This window comes from Falco punctatus (assembly GCF_963210335.1).
Source record: "Falco punctatus genome assembly, chromosome: 2".
Classification (NCBI taxonomy): Eukaryota; Metazoa; Chordata; class Aves; order Falconiformes; family Falconidae; genus Falco; species Falco punctatus.
In genome coordinates this window covers 36,544,923-36,570,526 of record NC_137581.1, presented here as the reverse complement: position 1 = coordinate 36,570,526, position 25,604 = coordinate 36,544,923, and positions in this window count along the sequence as shown.

Below are 25,604 nucleotides of genomic sequence, written 5' to 3'. Positions count from 1 at the left end.
TGTGTTTTCATTACTGTGTCGATCTCCATCCCCTGCCTCCATTGAAATGGCAGATCCCAAAGACCTCACTGGCATACCGTCCCTCAAACACTGACATGCTTCCCCCAGGCTCAAGTGAGCCTGATTTTATCCCTTTCCCCCTTCAAATATAGTTTAAAGATTTTTCAATGAGCCCTGCTAACTCCTGTACAAAGATCCTTTTCCCCCTTTGAAAGAGGTGTACTTCATCTATCATCAGCAGGCTTGACTTCATGTAGACCAACCCCTGATCACAAAACACAGAATTGTATTGGTGACACCAGGCTTAGAGCCAGGTACAGTTCTGCTGGGTCTTCCTGCTTCTTCCTTCATCTTTCCCTGCAACCAGAAGGGTAAAGAAGAACACTACTTGTGTGCCTGACCCCTTAATCAGTTGTCCCAAGACCCTGAAATCTCTCGATTGCCCTCAGATTCCTTGTTGCAACTTCATCACTGCCTACCTGAAAGACCAATAACGGATAATAATCTGGGGGTGTACCAGGGTAGGAAGCTTCCCCTTCATATCTTTAACCTGGGCCCCAGGCATGCATCAAACTTCCCTAAGAACTGGATCTGGTGTGCATATTAGGCCTTCAGAAGGGAGTCTCCCATTAGAACTATTTTTTTTTTTTTTTTTTTTGAAACAATTTTGATGCAGGACATAGGACAACTTAACCTTGGCAATACCTTCATGCTAGATGAACCATCATCCTTGTTATTGTTTGGTTCCAATTGCAGACCCTCACAACTGTTACTCAAGGGCACCTGGGGAAGGTGGGGTACTGTCAGAGGAGACACCTAATGTGCTGGGCAGGAACTTGTTGCCATTGCCCCTTATCCCTTAAGCCACCACATTCAGCCAGGCAGAGACAGGGTAGGGAATCCTCCGTATTATACACCCTGTCAGCCTGTTGGGTCTGTCTCAGGGAAGACAGGGTTCACTTCCAGTAGTTGATCTCTTTCTTGTGCTCCCAGATACTCCTCAACCTACTCCCCTCCTCCCGGAGCCCTGTCACTAAGCGGAGTATCTCCTCTCCCCGGGCGCAGCTCACTTGTGCCACCCGTACTGGCACAGCAGCAGGGCACGGCCGGCAGCCCGGCACCTGGGTGGCTGCGTGTTCCCACCCGAGCTCTGCCTGGGCAGCTGCGTCAGCCGTGGTGGGTGCAGAGCTGAGAGAGGCCGTGGCTTTCTGCTGGGTGGGTGCCGTTCTCCCTGGTGGAGCTGGCAGGGCTTCCGTGCCCTTCCTGCGCGCCCTTCTGTGCAACCTGCTGCGCAAAGTGCCGCGCCGTGCCCTTGCTGACGCACCACGCCCTGTTTGCCCGCTCTGTAGGTGGCGTCCTGGTCACTTGTGCTCCCTCAGGGCTGCCCTGATATGTGGAGTGGGGCTCGGCCACCGTTGCTCCTGCCCACGTCCTGTCAGGTGCTATCGCTTGAGCTGGAGGCTCCTGGTGGCTCTCTCCGCTCCCCCTGATGTTTCCCAGTTCAGGAACCCCCCCCTGTGCCTCACACTAGAGTGCCTTGCTGCCAGCCATGCCAGCACTGGAGCTGCTTGACTCAGCCACTGACTGTAAGACAATGGAATAATGGTGAGCAAAATAAGGCTCAAAGACATGTGAATAAGGTGGAGCTTGGCTGGCTGTCATGCTCAAGATCCCCAAAAAATCTTGATTTGGAGCTTTCATGTTCAGTCACCTGTTGTGAAAGGGATAAACAGTGGTCTGTTCACAAGAATACAGCTGAGCTGCAGAAGAAGATATGTTGAGTGCCTTGGCAATCAAGGGGAGAGAGTTGGACACCAACTGTGAATGCTCTAACAAAATCCACGGACATTTGTTTCCTCAGAGTTGGAACTCATCAGTGTACAAAATGTCATCACAGACCTAATTAACACCAGCCAATACCTTACTTAATACCAGTACTAACCTATACCATTATTTTCATATTCATCAGTGTTCTTAATGCATCACTCTTTGGTATCAAAAAGTTTAGGTCAAAAGCCAGAATGAAAGATTTCTAGGGTCACAGTGGATAATATAACCTTTTCTGTATTTTCAGAAGTCAGAGAAAATTCTCTGTCAAATGTAATTTGCTCTAGTCAACATCATTATGTGGTCAAAAGGTGGAAATATAAGGCAGGGACAAGGATGAAAATTTGTGACAGTGAGCAGAGGCCAGAGCACTGATGTTTACACTGTTCTGTCCAAATGCTGGTAAGTCAGAAGCTCATCTTCCACTGCAGTCTGGCGTTGTTATCCTTTTATTTATTTATTTATTTTTTTATTTTATTTTATTGTTATGGTCTTACTTATACTGCCAACAAAGCAGATTGTTTATGAACTGACTGCCTGAGTACACAGCTCATACACTTGCACTACTGTTGGGATTTTCATTCTGTGCATAGTTGGAAATAACTGCTGGCTAATTTTCACAGGCATGTCACTCCAGTTATTGCATCTGATGCATGACTCAGACTTTGCCATTTACAATACAAGTTTATTTTGATATTTTGCTGAAATTCTCATCTTTCGAGGGACAGCTTTAAGAATTAAAGGATTTCTTTTTACAAAAGACCAATGATTGCAGCACTGAACTTGAGTTTAAATAAATCCACAATAATTCTTAAGCAAGCTTCAAGATAATGTTAATGTTTTGAGCTCAAGAAAATTTATGCTAGGTTTCTAGAGGCTTCTAGCTTTTTCTCTGCAATGAGCAGAGCTCTTACTTTTCTGAGTTCTTGATTTATGACTTATATTAATATTTGGTTTAATTTTAAGAGATACTGAATAAAAGGTGTAAATGGCATGTAGGTTTGGGGGCACATTACTTATACAATCAATCTCTTGAAATTGATTACATAATGAATGAACCAATAAGGAGTTCTCAGTAATGAGTAGCTATCAGCCATGGTTTGTACACAGACTTCCTAGGCCAAACAGTTACATCCCAGGTAATACATTTTCCTCTGTTTACTCTATTGTCTGAAACATCCTATGTGCTATAATATTTGATTGGCTTGCAAAGGCAAAAAAAATAAGGATAATCTTCAGTACTCGTAGAGCTGATAATTAATATAATGTCCTTAGAAATCCTGGTAATCCTCATGATTAATTTCATATAACATCAGTTTTTAGTGATATTTTCCATTTACTCATTTACTGCTCAAGATCTTAATGATTTGAACTAACATAAAAATAAACTTAAATTTGATCAAATAGAGCTAAATCCATTTAGTTCTTCCTCCAAACTGCTAAATGGATGTAACATGTTGTGGGTAGATTGGCATACTGACACGTGTACGGCTTCCCAAGAAGAGAGAGAGAGAGAGAGAGAGAGAGAGAGTGCTGACTTCACTTGTTTCAGAAGCAATGGAAAATCTTTTAGAAGATAATGATGAACTATAATGATAGGTAAGAGAGCAAGATACAAATTATCAAGTCGACTTTCAATTCAGGCTGCTTTGTAGACTTCATCAACACAACCAGCACGAAGAGGGCAGATAAAAGGTGAACACAGATTCTCAGTGCTACCCTTTATCTTGGAAAAATCTATTGCCACCATCTCAGAAATTCTGATTATTTTTGTGTATGAGGAGCACCGACTCATTTAAAGAGCTGATACATAGAGTGAATGACAGACTTTGTATACATGGTGAGACATTTGGGGTGATTTCATTTATACTCCTGGGGGAGCTAGGTTTGTTCTGTGAAGAACTGAGAGTGCCTGCATGCCAAAGGCACTCAGCAATTTATAGAGCCTCAGAGTCCTTGAGCTGAATCTTTAATATTATGCCCAGCTACAGAAGAATAGCCAGGCTGGATTTGGGCTAGAATACGTAAGTGAGGAGGCAGCAAAGCTGCTCCACAGAGTGACCCTAACAAGATTGCTTCAGGTAGATAGTGTGAAATGAGAAGAATCATTTGGTAGAGGCAGACGTTTTTGACCCCAGTCACAAAAATCAGCTTCCAACTGTTGTATATTTACCCATCTCTAAAACGTACTGCTGCACATAAAGCACCTCTGATAACAAGACCGGTAGTCTGCTGCAAGAAAGAACCTGTAACCTCCCCTTCCACCCTCCCTAGCTGTAACATTATGTTTGAGCCCTTCTCAGACCCCGGTGAGGCTGACCCGCTGCAGCGAGGCTGGTCCACTCTTGCTGCAGGACAAAGGTGGCATTGCCGTATTCTTTCCTGCCTTACTCAGGCCCAGACATGCAAGATTTTTCTAGCTGTTCATGTGAACTCTGAACTAGACAATACTTCTATTAATCAAAAAAAATGTATCATTGGCTTTCCTTAGGCTTTGCCTGACCTCAGCCTTCAGCAGTAGGAGGTTATATCATGGATTTTGGAAAGAAGGAGCATCATTACAGGCTGTCCTCTTACAACCTACCTCCCACAACTCACTGATATTTTCTCTGCATGTGTGTTACTTTCTAAGTGCTGTCTTCTATTTGGCTTTTGCTGAGCTAATGTTTGACTGATTCAGTGATCTTTAGAGTTAACCTATCAAAGCTGTTAAGGTAGTTAAATCAAAATTTACCAGCCTACTCAAATTTACTTGGTACATTAGCTACCTAAAGATTTTGTATTGCATACACTGTCTTAGCTTCTAATTCAGGAAGGTCATTTGAACATCAAAGAAATGCTGAATTGTTTATTGATTTCTTAATTATTCAGTGCTTGTGGTTATTTCTTTATGTTCCACTATGTTGTTGTGCGTGGTGGTTTTTTCACTTGAAAGTTTAATAAACCAAAATATTAAAATCAAAACAAAACAATTGTCACACAAAGGGCAAGACTGTGATCTTGAAACCCTGCTTTTCAAATATTTAACCTGTTTAATCCTCGCTGACGGGATATTTCCTCATTCAAGTCATTAGCTTTAATTTTATGTATTTGTATAATGTATGTGTGTGTATGTAAAAACATACATATGTATGCATATGTACCAGAGCTCATCTCTATGGTACAGAAGCAGAGCAAAAGCAGTTGTGAGGCAAACCTTACCGTTTCACTTATGAATATGAAGGGTTTGCTCTTGTTCAATACTCTTTATGGAGCAATATGCATAAGTAGTGATAGGTATTAAAGTGGACAGGATGCCTTTTCCAAAGCAGTTTCCAGCCCAAATATGACTTTATATTCCTGTGCTGTCTTACATTTCTTACGCTACTAATGAACTAATTTTACTTCAGCATCTTTTGCAGAACTGCTGAACAACTAGACTATTACCCTAAAAATGCTCCGTTCAATTAGAGTGCCCATTTGCTTATGTAAGGAGAAATATTACTTTTTTCCCCCCCTCTTGATTACATTTAAGTTAGAGGAATTTCAGTGATTCTCAAAAATATAAGAAACACAATATTGGACATTTACCACATTCTTTGCATTATTAGAACAACTAATGGAATAATTTACATCGATTAATTTATTTAACAATTTTTCTTCTTTTTTTTTTTTTTTCCTTTTCTGTTTTTCATTATCAGGCTAGATAAAGCTGATCACATAGAAGTCAGCAAATTATTTAATTGAATTTAACTATGTATAGTTGAATTATGTTGATGATGTTGTTTTAATTTGAACCTCTAATTATGGCTTGCCTGGTTGTTTCATGTTCTAATTATCATCATACTTCAAAACAAACAAAAAAAACCAAACAAAAAGTGTTGTTTTCCCATAGAATCACTATTTACAGCATTTTTTGTCTATTGCCATAAATAAGATGAATCAAAGTACATCTTGGAGTGCAGTCAGTGTCCAAAATGGCATGATACTGTAACAATATCATGCTGTCATTTCATCTATTGAAAAGTAAGAGATCATTTATTTAGACAACTTCAATGTGTTAACTAATTTGCTGAATAATGAATCTCATGTAAGTAAGAAATCATTTGCATTGGCTTGATCTAAATATCATTGCCAAAAGCAAACCCGCTTTCCAATGTCCTTTCTACTCCATTTCTTGGTTCCTTGGAGAACAGTACTCTACAATTGCACTCTACTGCCAAATTATGTACTATAGTAGTTTTGTAATATGGGCAAATGCCTACGAAGGACTAATTTGAGACCATTAAACTAATTTCACTTGTGACCCAAGCCAGATTTAAACCCAGGCCTTATGAAGGTGACAGGCAAGTATATTAACTTATGGTATTCTGAAACCTGCCCCAGGGCAGGAGAATTTCAATAACATTAAAAAAAATCTCATAAAATTGAAATATGAATAATTTACAAAACAAGAAACCTCAACTAATAGTCTCTGTTCATATTCAATACTGCCGTGACCTGTAGGCTGCATTACAGAAATGTGTTTTATCTGGTGCTACTTTTGCAACAAGTTGTGTGGTAGATTACTGCTTTTAAAGAAGGGCTCGGTATAATTTTGCCAGGGTCTCTACGCATAGCAGAGTCTGTACTTTTTAACTGATTGTGAACAACTATTAGTCATCAAGAGAGATAGTCCTGTAAAGCTGTCTGGCTGAAATTTCAGTGGAAGACTATAATCCACAGAGGTCTGACCTTATGTGTCATTCATACACATAAGGTGTATGTTAAAGTAGATATTTAAGCAGGTGGTGTGTTAAAGCAGATATTTAACTAAGGCATTATGATGTCCAGCTGTTCAATACCCCAAAATAAGATATCTGGTTGAAGACCTGGCATTCAGGTCTACTTAGACACTTAATTTTTGCAAGTCCTGTACAGCATACTGTATGCAGTGCTTATACAATTAGTAATCTGTTAAATAGTAGGGCATACTGGTCTACATGGATGCATGCATCTCTTCCAGGGCTGCAGATGAGTATCTCTATTAAACAGTTTTACAGTCTGAAGCAGTTTTCTGTACTAAGTCTTGGAAAAGCATCATGCCATTTGTTTGTTGGATTGTTTCTCTTTTTGTAATTATTAACTGTCTATTAGGAACATATAAAGAATCTTCTGCATTAGTGTCTTAATCCAGATCAGCAATGTTTTTTAATTTTTCCACTTGCTACACATTGGGGTGTATTGCACAGTGTTATAAAGTTCATGGATTAATTTGGGGGTTAAACTGGACTGGAAGATGGGCTACTGGAGAGTAGTTCATGAATATTGCATCCAGGCCACTAGACTAGATCCTGCCTGACAAAATCCACTGAAATGTTTGTAGTTTGTGTAAGTAAGGGCCCTAACCGTATATTACACAGTGAAAAAGCCCTGATGCTACCATCTCTTAATTTGCTAACAGCTGAGGAACTTTTGCCTGAACTATGGCATCTAGATAAGATTTTTCTGAATTTATCTCATCAAAATAACCTGCGTATACTTAAGTAGCAAGAGCTTCTCAGTCATAGAACACAGATGGTATGTAATTCAATCCATATTAAATAATTAGTGTTTAATAGAACACTGAGTATTAGCTAATACTAAACAATTTTTGCTGTATTTTTGGTGGGCTGAGTAGAACCTTTAAAGAGTTTTTATTTATTTCTTTATTCTTGATGTCACCAAGGCAACTATAACACATTTCTAACCATCTTTTCTTTAGGTTTAACTGTCCCTACAGTTTGGACATGGCAGGAAAGACTTCTCAGCAGATAGCAAAAATATGTTTTTTTAAATAAAAATTTAAAAATAATCTTTAAAAAATAGAATTAATGAGATGATATGGTCTACGACCTTTCTGATGAGAGTGGATCTTTGTACCATGCCTACTACTTCATTCCTTGTGTTTATTTCATGTGTGAAGACACCATGGCTAACATTAAGCACCCAAAATAATTGCTTGAGAAAGGAATGTTCTTATCCTATGCTCAATATGGTTAATGGAGAAAGAAAATACGTCCCTTGTAGAAGTTACTCAGCCCACTATGATCTCCTTGTTGTCTTCACTGGCTGCAGAAGGAATGGACACTGCTAAATTCATCGCTTTAAATAGCTACCTAAAACTAAACTAGGCTATTGAGTCTTGGGGATTTTTCTGGGAAGAATATGTCAGGATAATCCTCAGAGGCCACAATATTTCACTAAAATAATACTTACTTTAGTTAAGGAACAGTACTTAAATGTAAGAAATGCCAGAAAAATGCTTTCCTTTTTTCAGTAGGAACCAAGATTTCTTGGTAGGATAAATACTTTTCTTATTGTATGTTACACGTGTACATTCATAAAAAACGTGATGTCTGCTCATATTAATTTTGCATGTGTTTAATCTTTCTTTGATGTTACTACTCAGAATTTTATTTTTCTCTTTTTTTGTGTGTGTGTGGTTAAAAAACCCAAGACATTCACAAATGAAAAACTACTTTAGGATTAGTGTGCTACAGTCAGTGCAAAATACTTTTACAAAGCTGTGGAATCAATATGACAGACTGCCTTGAATAATTTGTAGTAACTATTAGAGTTTAATTTGAAGGAAACAAAAGACGTTGAATGTATCTTCTTGACTTAAAGACCAGTTCTTCACTTACTTTTGAATTACAAAGATTGGCAAGAGCCAGTAATGACAGTTAGTGCTTAATTTAGGATCGTAATGGTCAAAGTGCATGTCCAGAACACTAAATATAGTTCCTGAACTGCTAAAATGTGACTCAGCTGTACTCCAACCTTTATTCAATTTATAATTTGGACAGGTCACTGAGATGGAGAGAAATAATGGCTATATGCTGCATGGATAGTCCCCATATTCTTGGAGCCAATGAGGGATGTGTCTGGGAACTGGGAATAGCCAGAGCTTGTGTTCAGTTCTATTACATGTTCACCCAAAATGATAAATAATAGGCATTTCAGCTAGTACAGAACAACACTGGTGGCTTTAGTGTAGTGGTACAAAACTAGTTTGTAAGAGCTATGATGTATTTGCAAGATATGATGCCTTACAGCTCTTTACAAGAGAGCTGCTAAAGATGAAACCAGAATCTGGGACCTTGTTTTCAGTTGGTAAACTTCTTAAGATGAAAGCAGCACACAGCATCTTGCTTATCATAAAGAAAGGCTATGTGGAGCACATGGACATCTTCGAGACAAATGGTGTCCACAGCTTCGAGGCTTATCCATGCTGCTGTAGATTTGTGGCTTATGTGGCATGGGAAACAACAGAAGGTCCATTATACCTTTCACATAAATGTTGGAAAACACCAGACAGCAAAACCAAGTTCCACCTATATTTCCAAGGACGAAAGTCTTGAGCAAGATAAAATATGGATCCACTTTATTATCACTTGAATAATGAGGTCTACTAACTTCTGCAAAACCTGTTCTTTCCTTTTCATAGTTTTCAGCTTTTACCTTTCTTTTTTTAAAAAATGTTTAATCTGAGGGTGACATAGGTAACTTCTTTACCTAATGAAAATATTTGGCTTCTAACTCTTCTATGAGGAAGTTATTCTTTCTAAAAAGGGGATAAGAATTGAAATGCTGCAAAAAGTAAATTTTGCTGTGTTTGAAGACATGGCAGCCTCACAGAGGAAGAGTGATGACCCTATTACTGAGAATGAAGGAAAAAAAGAGGCTAAATAAAAGATGTTTGCATAATGTTTTAATAGGCAGGTTCCTTAGTAAGAGTGTGGATTTTCTTTAATCTCCGGTATAGTATAAAGAAAAGAGGAATTCAACACTAGATAGTTTTGAAGACTGATTAACATCTGACTATTTATTTCCAGTACATATAGTTAAGTATTTTTGCGTTAAGCAGACAACATATCTAATTACTACTAGTGAGATGTATGAATAATTTGACTCCTCCTTGGGTGTTTGTACAATATGAATTAAACAAAAAATGCTTTTGTATGAATCTGTGCAAGCTCTACTACTTTCATTATAATAAATGCATGTATACATAAGAGCAGAATATCCTACAGAATTATTCCAAAGTTAAAAATACTTAGGATTAAGAGTATGAATTCAATTTTATACCAAGTGCCTTTTCATTTGCCCTTTGAAGATATACACACCTTTTCAGTTCTTATCCATCAAGAGGTTTAAAGATGTATGACTGATTTGTCTAAACTGGACAGGTTCTGCACCTATGTGATCCAAAACCAAAAATGAAATCACAGCAATTTACTGTGACTTTCAATTATATTGATTGTTGAAGCAATATTATCAAGAAGTATGATAATTTGAGACAAAGGGGGAAAAAAATTCCCCATTCACATTTCTCCTCTGTGTCATAGCATAGAAGATAATATAAAGGACTAGAAAAAAGCAGATCCAGCTGTGACACTGATACACTGTGTAACCATAGACACATTACATAAAGTTCTACAAGCTAAATTCAGAGTAGGACTCTGGAACGTATGTAGAAGCAATGGATATTAAAAGACATTAAAACTTAAGTTGTAACACTGAAAATCTGTATTGTTTTACCTCTATGTTCATTAGCATCTTGAAACAGTACATTTAACTGCTTAAATTCTCTTTTGAATCTGATCTGCTAGGCTTTCTGCACATATATTCATCATGAATTAAGACAACGCTGATTCCTTCAAAAATGCTGTTGTTGCTGCTCTTTTTTTTATTTCTTTATTACTTTTTTAAAAAAAAATACAACCAGAAAAAGTGGATGATGGTAAAATATCCTTTTTTACCGAAGAAAATTACAGCCCATATATCCATATATTTATCTGGTATAACAGCAATCAGATTATTTACCGTTTCATCTAGGGGAATTCTCTGTCCCATTAACTAAAAAGAACCCCAAAACCAACAAAAAAACTCACAACAAAACCAACTTGTGGGGGAAAAAAAAGATTAATTTGGAAAATATTGATCAGATAATCAATAACATTTGGACACAAAATATTTATTATGATAGTCAGAGATAGCTTTCCAAATGCAATAAATAATATGAATATTTGAGTTTGGGGTTTAGACAGTTTAAAGACTCAAATTCTTCACCTTATTTCACACATTCAGAGGGATATTGTAGATACATGGGACTACATACTGAAGCAGAGTTTTGTATAGGAAATGGATTGCAAAAGAAATTCTAGTCAAACAATCATGATGAATTTCAGATATAATAAATTAATTTTATTTTTAAATAATGACAATGAGTCTAATATAATTTTCCACAATCACCCAATTATCATCAGACTTTGGCGAGTTTTCAGTCCCAATATAGCATCCTCCTACTGTTCTTTTTTTAACTTTGCAGTCTCAGGTTCATACTTTACAAAGTGGCTTGGTTTGAGTACTGAAAATGCAGCTCTCAGGAATTATGGCTTGTAACTGATCAACATTTTCAAACATCCTTCTCATTAGAAATTGTTGTTTTCCTCCAAATCACAACTATTTTTATAAATTTAATGTGCTGAAGTATAGGTTTGATTTCAGAAGGGGAGAAAGGGGGAGGAGGGGGCGGGGGAGTCTAACTGAATAACCAAAATCTCTGGATACAGGAAACCCATTTTTAAATTGTTTCCAAGAATTCACTTTGCACATTTCAGATGACAGCCTGATTACTAGTACCTTTAAAGGAATATTAATTTACAGAATGAAACATTTACAGAACACTATGTGGTTAAGCTATGCACTTTTAATTGCAACATCACATTTACTCAGGTAAAATTTAGAAAGTCTCATTTTTGTTTAAATATAGAATTAAACCAAACTCTGAAAACTTGAAATTATTATGAAAATGTAAGGCCTGTTTTCCAGTTAATCTTGTTGGGAATAAGGAAGGAATAAGCCTAAATTTCATGTGGAAAATTCTAGTGAAAGCTATTTTCAGGGCTGGTTGTGTGCTTGGATTGTTTTTTTGTTTTCATTTGAGAGTTAAATTATGTGGATTTTTGTGTATTTTTTTTTAAACAAAATGATTGTTTCAAAGAGTATTTTTTACCATGTTTCAACTCTATGACTGTGCTAAAAATCAAGTTACATGTCAGCTGCTGACACTAGCTGCAGATTCTCCATTTGTAACTGATGCCTTCTGCTGCGGGAAGAACCAACCTTTCAGACCCCTGAATCTGGGTAACCCATCCCAGAATATGTATGTTTCAACTCAAGCCCTTCCAACGTATGCCATTCTGTACATGGGTCAATAATACACTGCTGACTAGATAAACTCTACATGCGGTCAGTTTATAACAGATTTCAAAAATCCTTTGCCTTATTGTTGTAGTGACCAAGGCAAAATATTTTTATATCCCATTATAATTAATTGCCTAACTTTTCCTAAAACACTCTAGTTTTCCACTCATTTTCATTATGCATTATAAGACAATAGCATTATTTTATTTGACATCATTACAATGTCTCAATGATGAAAGGAAGAAAAAAAAACTTTAATAGAAAAACATGATTTTGGAAAAATCAGCAAAAATGTAATTACTTTTTATTATTCAGTGATCTAAGACCTATTATAAACTAGAATGTGTTAAAAAATGAGGGGACATTCAATAAAAAATTCAAATACATTAACTCTCTAGGAAGTAAGTCTGCTCTTACACAAACAAAAAACTGTATTAAAGAACTATGTTGCATATAATGACACTTTGAAAGTCAGATCCTGAAATATTCTAAATGCACTACCAGTTACAGACAGATGCATCCTGACTCACAATGTTTCAGAACTAATTGAAATACTGACACGGTGTTTAGGATGACAACTTCAATTTCCCTTGCTAGTCTTGATTCCTACCAGCTGGCCATGGCAACATGTAATACTGCATGAAAAGATATCAGGATTCTCAAAGCTATGATTTTCATTGTCTAAAAAGCAAAGGAAAGAAAAGAGCAGTACTGTGCAAGGGGCTATACTGTATTGTGATTATTGGCACTGCAAATATTTCTATTGTATACTCACTTTTATTTAGTCATAGTAAATGAACATTGATTATACTACTGCCCATGAAAATGGAGTACTATGCCCATCTTTCACTAATGAACGTTGACATTTAACATGCAAAATCAGTGAAACATTTATATTAAAAGTAAAAAAAATGATAATAATAAAAGCACAAACCGCACACAAAGAGTTCTGACTAGACTTTAACCCAATACATATTTTATGCATATCCTACAGAGCTATTAACAAATAATTGGAAAGTTAAAAGTTAAATAGCAAAAATAGCACTGTTTTTCAGAATACCTTCATTCTCAAAAGTCTTATATTTATCTTGCGTTAAACTGAATTTATTTTCACAGGTGTTGGATTCTCAGAGCTTTTGGACATCTTTGGGTTCTCGATTTTCTGAAGGATGTATATACATGATAAGTAATGGAAACAACTAAGGAATACATCAGGTAACAAGCTTTATAAATTCAACAACTGTGAACCAAACTGTGATTTATGAAACATTTGTAATTACCCACTAATATTCTTGAAATCAAAGGTGGTTTATTAAGTCATACTAGTATAAACCAGCTCAGGCATTTAGATACTAACGCTGAAGAATCTGAAACACTGAAGGAAGCACAGAAAGTCATGCAAATCATCAATAGAAAAAGTAACAAGTTATTTTAGAACAAAGCAGTTCATTATTTTGTCTTGTCTCCTGGCTTTAGCTCCACTTTTTACACTAATAATAATAATGATAATGATGATATGAGAACACACTGTCCTTAGGAAGAAGGAAAATTACAAAATGACATTACACTTTCTAAAATTTTCTTGTGGTTATTTGAAGTTCATTTTTTGGAGAAGAAGTCATTCCTCAGAGAAAATCTACTTACAAACATGGTAATTGCCAATCACTGCCACTCACCCATCAGTGTGTGTGTTTTAAACCTTAGTATGCCCACTGCAAAATATATATTTATAAATTCAGTTTCCTTCCAAGCAAAAGGTACCTGCAATTCAGGTGGGGGGGGGGAAGTAGTGATTCAATAAGCCTACTTTTGTGGAAGGAATACATAAATCTAAATCTGAGTCATAATTCATAAATATTAATCTCTTTTATTTGCAGAGGAAGAATACTGAATTTCAGTTTTCCTTAACTACATAAAAACAGATGGGATACAAAGCTTACAAAACTGTTGATTTAAAGAAATTATTTCTCTTCGCATCAGCTGGCTTCTGATACTTTTTTATGAAAGTCTTCTTCCATGACCACAGTGATTATGAAATAACCTCTCAAATGAAATTCCCTTTGGTGAATAACTACACTACTTGTTTTTACGAATTAACTCCAGATCTAACAGTTCTATTATTTAATGGTTTCCTATGTTCCTACACTACATATTGTAATTTTTGCTTTAAAATAATGCTGTAATTATCAATTAACCTACTTCTGCTGTAAAACCAAACTTTCTTCATTTAGAAAAATATCTTATTAAATCTATGCATCATCCATGATATAGCTTATATCTTTTTCCAAACACAGACTGTAATGCTTTGAACAAAATACCTTTAAAAGCCTAAAGACAAAGATAAGGGAACATACCTGCATTCTCAGGTGTAACTGGATTTCTGATTTCTTGAATAAGAAGTTCAACAGCTTTTTAAATTTCAGCTGTTACTGTCTAATTCCCACCTACTTATTCCACAGAAATATTAACTTTTACTTAGGAAAAAAAAAAAAAATAAAATCCCTGTCTAGTCCCTAGTGATTCCAAAGAAAAGCTGAAAAGTTACAGCTTTTTTTTTTTTCTTCTACTAGTGGGAAAACTTAATTAAAAAAGAGTGGGAGATGTTGTATGTTAATTTTATAGCTCTTCCTAATTTTTGATTGCTGCTGTGTTTAACTCTAATTCCAGCAAATTGGGTTGGACGAAAATCCAGATGAAGACACATTTGTTTCATCTGTCCTGCCGATTATCTTGACGTCTGTGGGAAATCATGACTTTGAAGATGCATGAGGATATTTCACCTAGCAGCTTTTGATAACTAGCAGATTTTAAGTACTAAAAAGAGCTTTCATTTGGATATATGAGGTAAAAGGCAAAAAATAAAAAGAGCTGAGATAATAGGTAGAAGGAAGGAGGTTTATGACAAGTATTGTTCATGGATTCTCTTTGGATCAATGTCAACTATTGTCCAGCTTACTTGGAATGAATCAAAAATACACCAAATGCATGTAACTGGCTTATTGACAGATATATTACTATGACCTATTACAGGTCAATTCTTAATAGCCTGGCCAAGTATTTATTTTTTTTTTTTTATCTAGAGCTGCTAATTCTTTTTACCAATGATCTAAAGCAGTCATTCTTTCTTCTTTTTTTATTTTTTTTTTATTTTTGGCTACTGATAGGACCCATTAACATTACTTGTGAGCTATAATGCACTCTTCACAACCAACTTTAAATAATCAATATTAAAAAAGAGGTACACTTCTGCAGAGCACTGTGGTTCATTAGTATTTTTCAGATCACAGATTGGGATGTGTTAATATGAACTATAAAGCCTTAGGGTGATGAAATATGCAGAGGTGCAAAAATTGCTTAAAGACTAAATAGCAAAGAGTATAGGCTGCTATTACAGTGGGATCAAAGCTGTTTACTTTAATGGCTGTAATAAGACAAAACACATCTTAATGCAGCCAGATGCAAGGAGGACATAGGTCAATCAAGACTTCAGACTGTTTCCCTTAATGAAATCTTATAATACAACCCTATGACAAAAAGATTCATTCACATACAGGAAGAAGCAATTTGACTCTGTATTGTACATTAATATGATAACTCTTAGAATACTATTTCCACTACTCACGTCCACAATTGGACTACTCGAGGTTGGAAATCAAACTGAGATTTACAGAACTCAACTTGTTCATCTTAGTGAAGAAATGAGTGAACAGTGAGTGGAAAGAAAAAGAAAAGGAAGAAAACGCCTTGCTTTGAGGTTGGAAGTCTAGCCTTCATATCAGTGACATAAAAAGAACCAATCACTTAAATATTACCGTTTGCATACTCAACTTCAGCAGTGAAAAGCACAATGTATTTAGAATGGGAGGAATCCCATTAACCCTGAATGGGGTTTAAAATAGTCAGCTTATGGGGTGCTTAATCAAGCCAAGAGGAAATGCTAATTAGTGGGCTATTTGAGATACTCTTTGTTGCATGAATGTAAACAATTGCCTCAGAGATGCAGCAAAATACCTCTGTGAAGCTAGAATTCAGAGCCTGAAGCCTTTTTCTGTGCCATAGCATCTTTTGTATGATTACTTACTAGTAGAGCAATTATCCAGAAAAACTGTGTTTTAGGCCATCATCAGACTGTGGCAGTTTAAAATTTACAGGCTTCACATCTCACTGTTACACCTTAGCCACCGTTCCTGTAGTACAAGCAGTGCTCCTGCATTTTACTGTAGACAACCATTGGATAGCAAAGATAGAAATAACTAAGTGAAAATTAACTGCTTGCTTTTCTCTCAGCTGAATACTCTAGCTATCATTTGCAGACTGGGCTACTTCTTCCTTGAAAAACTTCTAGATCATAACTATATCCCCTCTCCCCTTTGCAAAAAGATGAGAGCTGCAATATTCCAACTCTGTTAGGTTGATTTCAGCACACCTATTTCTTTTGCCTATTCAAAACTGCTAAGCATAAAAATGCCAACATTTTGTGTCCCAAACATTATTATTTTAGAAGCACTTGGCCCAGTGCATACACACAGTTACCTGAATTAGGAACATTTGGCCAGAAACCCTTACACCTTTACAGAATCTCAAGTGCTTCAGTGTGTTGCACAGGCTTTTCTTGGATTTCTCTTTTCAGTTTGTCTCCTAATCCATTTCAAAAGTGCTTTACTCTCCTTCGAACCTTTGTGAAAATAAGGCCGTATAAATTTTTGTCTGTTTTTTTTTAGGAGAAATTCTACAGCCTTATGTATAAGAAACATCTTTGCAAGGCTATAATTGTCCCTTATTGACATTTTAATTTGTGTGTGTGAGAATCCTCCCATTTGTCCCATACCTTCAAGAGGCTTAGAGATTTCTTGCATTGCCCTTAAAGTGCTCATTAAAATAGAGCTTTGCATCCAGAAAACTATAATCTCCTCTAATCGGTATACTGCCTTTGCATAAGTACTAGGTCACTGTGGCCTTTTTCCTGTTCTTTGGTGGTAGCTCACAACATAGTCTCCAGAGCACTGACAAGCTTCTGCTGATTAAAACCTGGGAGTCCAAATATATAAGTCTGGCTGAAAGGCAACTGAGACTAGATGATGGTCTTCTCATATTTAAACACAGCATAACACTACTAGCTGTGCTTTTTCCCATCTGTTTTACAAGAAAGAATGAAAAAGGAAAGTGTTCCTTGTAGCTCCAGGTGCTTGCAATGCACCCACTTAACACAGATGGCAGAAGGCATGCCTGTCAATGAGTGGAACTTCCTTTGCCAAGCAAACTAGAATAGTAGCTAAAATTGTATTGGTTTTGTTTTGCTTAATTTTTTTTCCTCCCACTCTGCCCACAAAATCTAGGACATTTGCTTTACTGTATCTGATTTATAAAGCACACAATTTTCCTGATGCATGATATTAAGACACTGCTGAAGGAGATGTGCTTCTCTTCTACTTCGCAAGTTCTCAAGGTTAAAGTGTCTAAGAATTGGCACCAAATTCTTACAGGAATTTCACTGGTGTCACTAATGTCCTCAGAACTTAAAAGAATTTTTGGTGAACACAGAATTCTAGAAACGGAAATGAACACCCAAGTCACTAAATCCAGTTTTTACTATTACAAGAAACAAGTCATATAATATATTCACAAATTCCTACACTAATCAACCAAGCTGGATTGCTCCAACACTTCTTAGATATGATTTGTCTGAAGTAGCTCTGTTCACTTAGCTGCCAAGTTGTTAATATCCCTGGCACATTAACTTAGTGTCACATAAAAACCCAGAGACTTACTCTGATTCCTTTCTGTGAATTCTGTTTAATTGTTCTGCATTTGTATTGCCCCGTGGTTCCAAAGAGGCATCTGTTTCCTCTTAACATTTTGCCAAGAAGAAGGTAAAACTGAGGGTTGTTGAGCTTCTTACTGGTGATGGTATTCTCTTTCTTGTGAACAGGATAACTGTGTCCTTAGCTTCTCTCTTGTCAAAGATCAGACCAGCAAAATAAATTAGAGCAGAAATTACATGCACTGAAAATCCACACAACCTTTTGAGATGCACCCTGGCTTTGGTAGTCTGCAGAAACTTTGAATATCTCTTCATGTGTATACAGAAGTTATAACTTGCCTTACTGACTATATCTAAGGCATTCTTAGAATAGGTCTGGCCTGTTGTCCTGCTGATACAGCCTAAGCTACTGAAGATGTATTTGTGTCACAGACAAATATCCAGCACATATGTTACAGGTCTTAGTCAACGTGGCTGCTGGCTAACAGAGGGCAGCTTTCCTGTCAGTTTTCAGGCTTTTTTCTTGTCCAGTATTCTTTTGATATATTGCTCTGGGAACGCTAATCAGAAACATACAGTCTGCATAGTAGCAGCCAGATTACAGAAAGCAAATGTGTCTGTTCTTTGGATAATTATTTCCCACACACACACACACTGCCCCCCCTATGATTGGCTACGTGAATGCACAAACATTTGGGGGCAGAGTAGAAGGTAACCTTGGAACTGGATGGAGTAGGATAAATTATTCTACTAGGTTAAAATATGCCTATGGGCAACTTTCCGTGGAAGCTAAAGAAGGTATCAACTGATGTGATGAAGAAGTACTACCACTGAGCGCTAGAGATTGCCAGAATAGTTGGAGAAGGGTATTGCTGTCATCTGCATAAATAACAAAAGATAGGAAGCTAAATAGCCTATTCCAAAACAGATCATTGAAAGGAATTAGAAATACAAATTAAGGGAGAGACTGAATGTTGGATTAAAAACTTTTTTTCAAATATGCTGTTTTAAAAAATGTGTATTTTCTTTTTCTTTACACCTCCCCCACCCCCCTTAGCTAAGTCTCCGAAAAGCCCTCTAATGCAGAGTGTCATGTGGAAATCTTTTTCACATGTATTTTCTGGTGCATGTAAAAATGCTTAGTATATCATAAAACATAGCCTTGTAAATCCATTCCCTGTGCTGTGTATCCTCTGCAAGGATAATGTTTGGACTATAAGTTAAAAATGATTAGTGATCAGTAGCTTGGCACACTGTTCTGATATTTGCAACGTACTGCTTACTTGGCAGTACATCTGCTACTGAAGGGAGACAGTTTTACCTTCTGCTTGAGGTCATGTTTGCAGGAGTAACTTTTAGTAAAAACTACTATCCTACCTGCCTTTAATTCTGTCTGCATAATCAGTAGTCTTGTTGCATTCAGCCAAACCCCCAGCTGAGGTCAGGTGTCCTCACTTCAGCTAGGCTCGGTGAAAACATGCTAATTTATGCTGGACAGGAGAGTCCAGATCTTCTGGTCTGTAAGGTCTAGATGCTTAGTGGGTTCTTCTAATCTCTGCTCAAAACTGAAGAAGGGAAACATCCTGTAATTACTTTGTGCATAGGTTTATTTGTCCTCTCTTTCACAAGGCTATTTACAGTCATAATCATTATGCACATTGGTAAATTACATGGACAGTGTAGGATCAATGGCTCTAAATATAACAAGAGAATAGAAGGCAATTTATGGTCTAAAAAGAGGAAACTGCTCAATTTTGAGAGTTTATCAACAGAGCTGTAATTATCCAATTTAATATTCGAAATAATGAAAGCTATAATTGTTTATGAAAGCCACGATTTATAGGTGAGTTTGCCTAGATATTTTTCAAAGATTAAGAAATGTTGAGTAATTAAAGTATATTTCTCCTTGCCCCTCTCCAATGAAATGGAAACATTTAAACTGAATTAAAATGAAGTCATACTGCAAATTTTATTCCAAGCTAAAATATACACAGGCTTAGTATTCTGAAAGCAAATAGAATCATGATTGTCTGAGAGTGTCTTACCACTGGTAGGTATCTCATCACAAAAATGCGATGCTCTTTATTCTTTTGACACAGACATTCCATATAACCTCTGCTTAAATTAAAACCCCATGTTGTCTTTCTCATAGGCACCATTTTCATCCTTTGCTCTGTATTCATCCCTGTTCTCTTGAAGCTAAGATATTGAAAAGGATAAATTTGGCTTGATAGCACTATGTATAACGATGCTACTGTATGTTGCTAGGATACCATTTGGTGGTCAACTGTCTCTAGTGCAGCCGCTATTTCTTGCCAGGCTGACAGACATATTAGCTTTTATCCATCTTAATGCTTTGGCTACAGAAAGTTTCCCTTTATTTTATTCCATTTTGATTTTGGGGGGGAAGTAAGCTTAGAGAGAAAGACACGGGAGAGAGATGTTATTATTTTATTTTACTTTCAGTCAATCCAAGTAACAAATACGTTATCCCGAATTTAAAAGGAAACATATACCAGTCTTTTGCAAGTTTTATAATTCTTGGTACTTGAGCTAATACAAGGTTCTAATCTGATGTTCTTTTAGAGCCAGTGAGAATCTCACTGATTTACTATGACTCTGATAGCACCCCCTGGATTTCTCCCTGAGGATTCTGAGGGCTAAAAGCAAGAGATGCAATAAGTTGAGCTACATAGCCATGTGGTGTAGCTGGTGGAGTATAAAAGTTCATATACCCTGAGGATGCATGCAGAGGGGACGTGTAAGAAATTCACACTTGACTTAAGAAAAAAATGGTTTTTCTACAGGATCAAATAATGATTGCTTTTGTTTGATAGAATCGCTTATGAAACTTTCACTTTTGATGAAAATTTCTGAGTGCTCACCACTTCTAGAAATTAGCCAGCTTGACTCAGTGACAAAGTATGTGTTTGCTACCTTAAAGCTAGATGTCATTTCTTGAAAAAAAACAACCAAAAAAAAAAGCCACCAAAAAAAGTCCCAAGCAAAAAAGCACCCTTCCCCACTTGTAGCTTGCTTTCCCTTTCTCATCTGAATCCTGCTACTGTTCACAAGCTAAGGTAATGGTGCACTATTATGGCAACACATAAGAAGCTACAATCTACCAGAAGACTTGAACCCCTGTCTTCATGTATTTAAGGTGTGAAGAACCCTGAACGCAATATGTTCATATCTCTCAGAAAAGAAAAAAAAAATAATCGAAAAACAAACCACTCTCTAGTAACTTACATTGCTATCCTAACTTGATTTAAATCATTGGGAATTGTTGGTGAATTTCAGGCTGAGTAGAACCTGAACCTCCATTCTTAAATAACAATAACAATAATTTAGGGAATAAGTATTTGCAGGTGAATATTATTTGTTCACATAGTATCTGTTCAGCACAGGGAAAAGTAATTATATTCAGAAGCACACAAGTCTAACTGACAAATGGTCTTTATACAAATACATCATTATTAAACCTTCTGTAAAGGATGTTACTGGTGGTAGGATACATCTCAACAATGTCTGCGGTAGTGACTTTGTGTACCTGACTGTAGTCAATACAGAAGAAAGAATGGGTCTAGCATGTGATTTTGCTCACTTGTTTTAGACATCTAACTGTAGAATGAGGTGCGTTGCACATGTTTCTCTTCAAAGATTATAAAAAGTGCCTAAGGTTATAGACAACCACATTTAGTCAGATTAATATTAATCTTCCTTGTAGGTTAGTATCATCTCACTTCAGCACATAAACCAGTGATATTTGGTCCCCTCTGTATTCAGAAGAAAGAGAAAATTGCCTTCAGAAAAGACTTCACCATCACTGTTCTAGATCTGTCTCAGAAAGGGACTAAACTCCCTTTACAGATGCCTAACTTTCATTTGACTGTATTGGGAAGCAATACTGCAGTCTAAACTAAACATCAGACTTTCAGAAGCACAAGGTTAGGTGATACGAATACCACCCTTTAATGGACATCTATTATTTTACAGAATAGCATATCCTGCATACAATAAAAGTAATGAGCCACAAGCAAATATTGGTACATTTTATAGAGGACACATGGTATTTGGGATAGCAGATGGACAGCAGGTAACAGCTGATTAGGAAGTTACTCCCTAGTGTGTTCAAATATATCTGGACAGAAGGTGCACAAACAGTATCGCAGCACACATGTGAACGCAGTGAAAAATTCTGGCCACATGCAATGTTGCTGGCCAGTCTCTGGCATTTCTTTCTCAACATTCCTTTATGCCCAACACTGAATTCATGATTACTAACATCTGCACATTACACTGGCAGTGTATCATCATTTTCTGGCAGCTATGGATGTCAGTGAAAGACTAACACTTTGCTTAAGCCATGGGCAGTTGTGTGTAGTAAGGGCCATGCAGTTTATTCTGAGAATTTGCTGGGTTCTTGGCTGCTACAAATAAAACTAAAACTAAAACCAACAACATGAACAACAAAAAAATCAAGGTCTATCCAGGTAACTTAGAATTATATTGTGTTTCACAGATTATTCTTACAACCATTCAGCCACTACTAGTACACAGCACCAAAGAGTTTAAAAGCCAAAACTAATGCTACCAGTAATAAAGAAATCAAACAGTAAAATTTGTGCAAACTATAATTCCTAGCCATTCTGTGCAGCTGCCTTTTCTGTAGAATTTTCTACGTAGTTTCCAGGAGAGAGACTGAAAACAAGTTGTGGTGATATAATCCAGCTGCCTTCAACCTCACCAGCACAAAGACAGCAATAAATCTGCCTTATTTGGCTACAAACTCATGGTAACGCTTTATCATTTGAAGGACACAAACAAGACATTTTGCATCAGTAGATGTAAACCTTGGTCTTCGTACATTTAAGGTGTTATGAATCCCAGCACTAACAGAAAAAGCAAGGAAGGTTAAGGAACCACTGATGTAAGAACACTCAAATAACCCTTTGAATCAAACAGAGTGTCCTCTGTTGTTGGGGACTCTGAATGCTCTGAGTTTTAAGGATGCTCTGAAATTTTTCTTGTTGCTTTCTATTGACTCAAAACTGAGTGTTGATTGAGGAACACTTCCTTAACAACAACAGCAACAAGTGAGTGTCTTACCAAATTGACTGACCAGTGGTCAGTGGTTTTAGGGTTTTGTATATTTTCAAGTAAAACTTTTTTTTTTCCATGAAAAATAAAAATTCAGCACAAAAAATTTCAAAAGAGAAGAAAAAACCGTATTTTCCCTTGAAAAGGAGAGAAAAAAAATTCTGAACAGAACATGGGTGTCTGGTTTTGCCTCTTCACTTGCAGTGGAGTATAGCATTTTCACTCAGCAGCACTGAGGTGGAGGCATTGCTGCAGTGTAAAGTTCTGAGGCTGCTAACTGCTGAGGTCATCTTCAGTTTCTAGCAGGGACTACAGGGAAGGAATAAGAAATATAGGAAGTTGTTAAGAAATTCTCTGACCTGAATTTTCTGTGCAAGTGATTTATGTCTATTGACACCTTTATTCAGTGAAACAAGTTTTGTACCACTGACACTACAAAAGCTGCTGTATCATTTAATTCTGTTTTCACTGACACCGATTATTACAGCACAATGAGAGATGTTGTATTTTTAAAATGTGTATTTTAAAATATAACTATATACATTTATAAAATATATAAAATATAAACATAAAAAAAAAGTGTATGTTACGTAGTTCAGGCATGGCTGATCTTTTCTTGCAAGGATCTCAGTACTGGAAAGTCTTCTCATAGCCCAAAGTCACACATATCCTATGGTAGTGGAGTCAAGAGCAGTCTACAGACAGAAGATACCTGTGTTCCTTAGACAGTTATTTATGCACCACTTTACTGTGGACTGAGGGTGGGATGAGCAGACAGCTGAGTCCTGAGAGACCTGCTGATGTTGGCTTAAACAACCGGTGCTGGCTCATTTCCTCACTTCTGGTGTAGATCCAGAAGGCTTTCCACCAGGAGAGCTTGCCCGCAGCCATTCACATCACAGTTTCTGCAACAGATCCACACTTGAAACTGTTCAGATGCTACAGGTTTGCCCATCTGGTACAGTTAAACCTATGGCTGTCACTCCCACACTAAAACACAGCAATGACTTTCTTCACCCTTGACATCTTGCTGAGCTGGCTGTATCTGATAATGAGGTATCTGCTCATAGCAAGGGAATATGGATTCTGGTGAAAATACTGGAACTCTTAATGAACCTGCCTCTGAGTCTCATTATTCAGCTTTATATCACTACTGATCTCTGGACTGCATTGCTACTGATGTTTATGTCCTAACCTGTCACATCTAGTATTACTTTCCCACCTTTGGTGTTGCATACTTGCATTGGTACATCTGTCCTGCGGCTAAACAGCCTCTTTGTGGCTCTATTAACAGCAAAGTTTGACATTGCCAGTTTAGTCCTGCTGCCCCTTGTCCTTCTGTCCGAGATTATTCTCCCCATTAGATCTCCTTACAGAAGTGCTGTTACAAGTACTCTGTAATTTGCAACGTCAAAATGACTGGAAATAAAGATTTGCTATTTACACATTTTAAAGTAACCCGTTTATTTTGAATAAAGTGTCCTCAGAATCAGGGACTGAAGCAGGCAGCCTCCAACAAACAGATGATGGTAGTCAGCTACAAGTGAGCTGTGGGTGGTAGCCTAGGCAGAAACTTTATGCAGAATGACTGTCCATTGTTAAGATTTAAACCAAGCCCTATGTGTGATTTCACATCCCCCAACAATTTTCCTTGCTTAGTCACCACAGATACCTCTCCACCGATACCCTTTTTCGGGACATATTTAATGAGGAACTCCTGGGTGGGACAGTGTTGCCTATGAGAGAGCAATGCTACATTTGTACGAAACCACATTGTCCTCTCTCGTTCCGGCCCGGGACGGCCCCGCCGGGGGTCGGTGTGACACCCGGAGCGGGGGCAGACGCACACGCGCTCAGACGGCGCCGATCGGGGAAGTCTCTGGGAGCGGAGCGTCCGCCAGGGAGCAGCGGTAGGAGGGGGCGGGGTGGGCAGCGCGGCGGGAGCCCGGCGCGGGGGGAGCCCAGCCGGCGGCCGGGGCGCGGGGGCGAGCGCCAGCCGCCACCCCGGGCCCAGCGGCGCCCCGCGGGCCCGCAGCTCCCCGCCCGCCGGTGCCGGGGGCTCCGCGTCGCGCCCCTGGCCGGGCGACCGCGCGGTCTCTGACGGGGCGCGCGGGAGCCGCTTCCCGGACGACGGCTCGAATCGCGCGCACGCGCCCCGCCTGGGCACGCGGTGCCGGGGGTCGCACGCGGCGGCCGTGCCCGGGCGGTGGAGGCGGCCGGCGGTGGGGACAGCGGGGCCGCTCCCGGGCACCGGCCGGCGTCGGGCTCCGGGCGGCGGTTGGCTCCGCGGCCGCCGAGTTGGGCGGCACCGGCCCGGGCCGGGCACTGAGGGCGGCGGGGGGTGGTGGGTGGGCGGGGGGGGGCAGCGCTGGGGCGGCCGCCTCGCGGCCTGGAGTTCCGCATCCTTGGAGTCCGCTTCTAGTTGGCATGACACATTTTGTGTGTGTGCTGCATAACGCCTGGAATATGTTGACACGTTGGGATGCAGCAATTTCTCTGACAGATTTGAATACAGCCGCCTCGAACATGGCTACAATTCTGCAGGAGCATTATCCGGTTATCAGATTTGCTCACAGGAACAAGTACCTGTGTCACTTCTGCAGCATGTTTGCATGACATGTGATGTTGGTGATTCACAATAATTTAATTGCTCCGTAAAAAAATCGTGGCTGCAAAATGCACTTGCCAATACGAAAGCTGGTCTGTC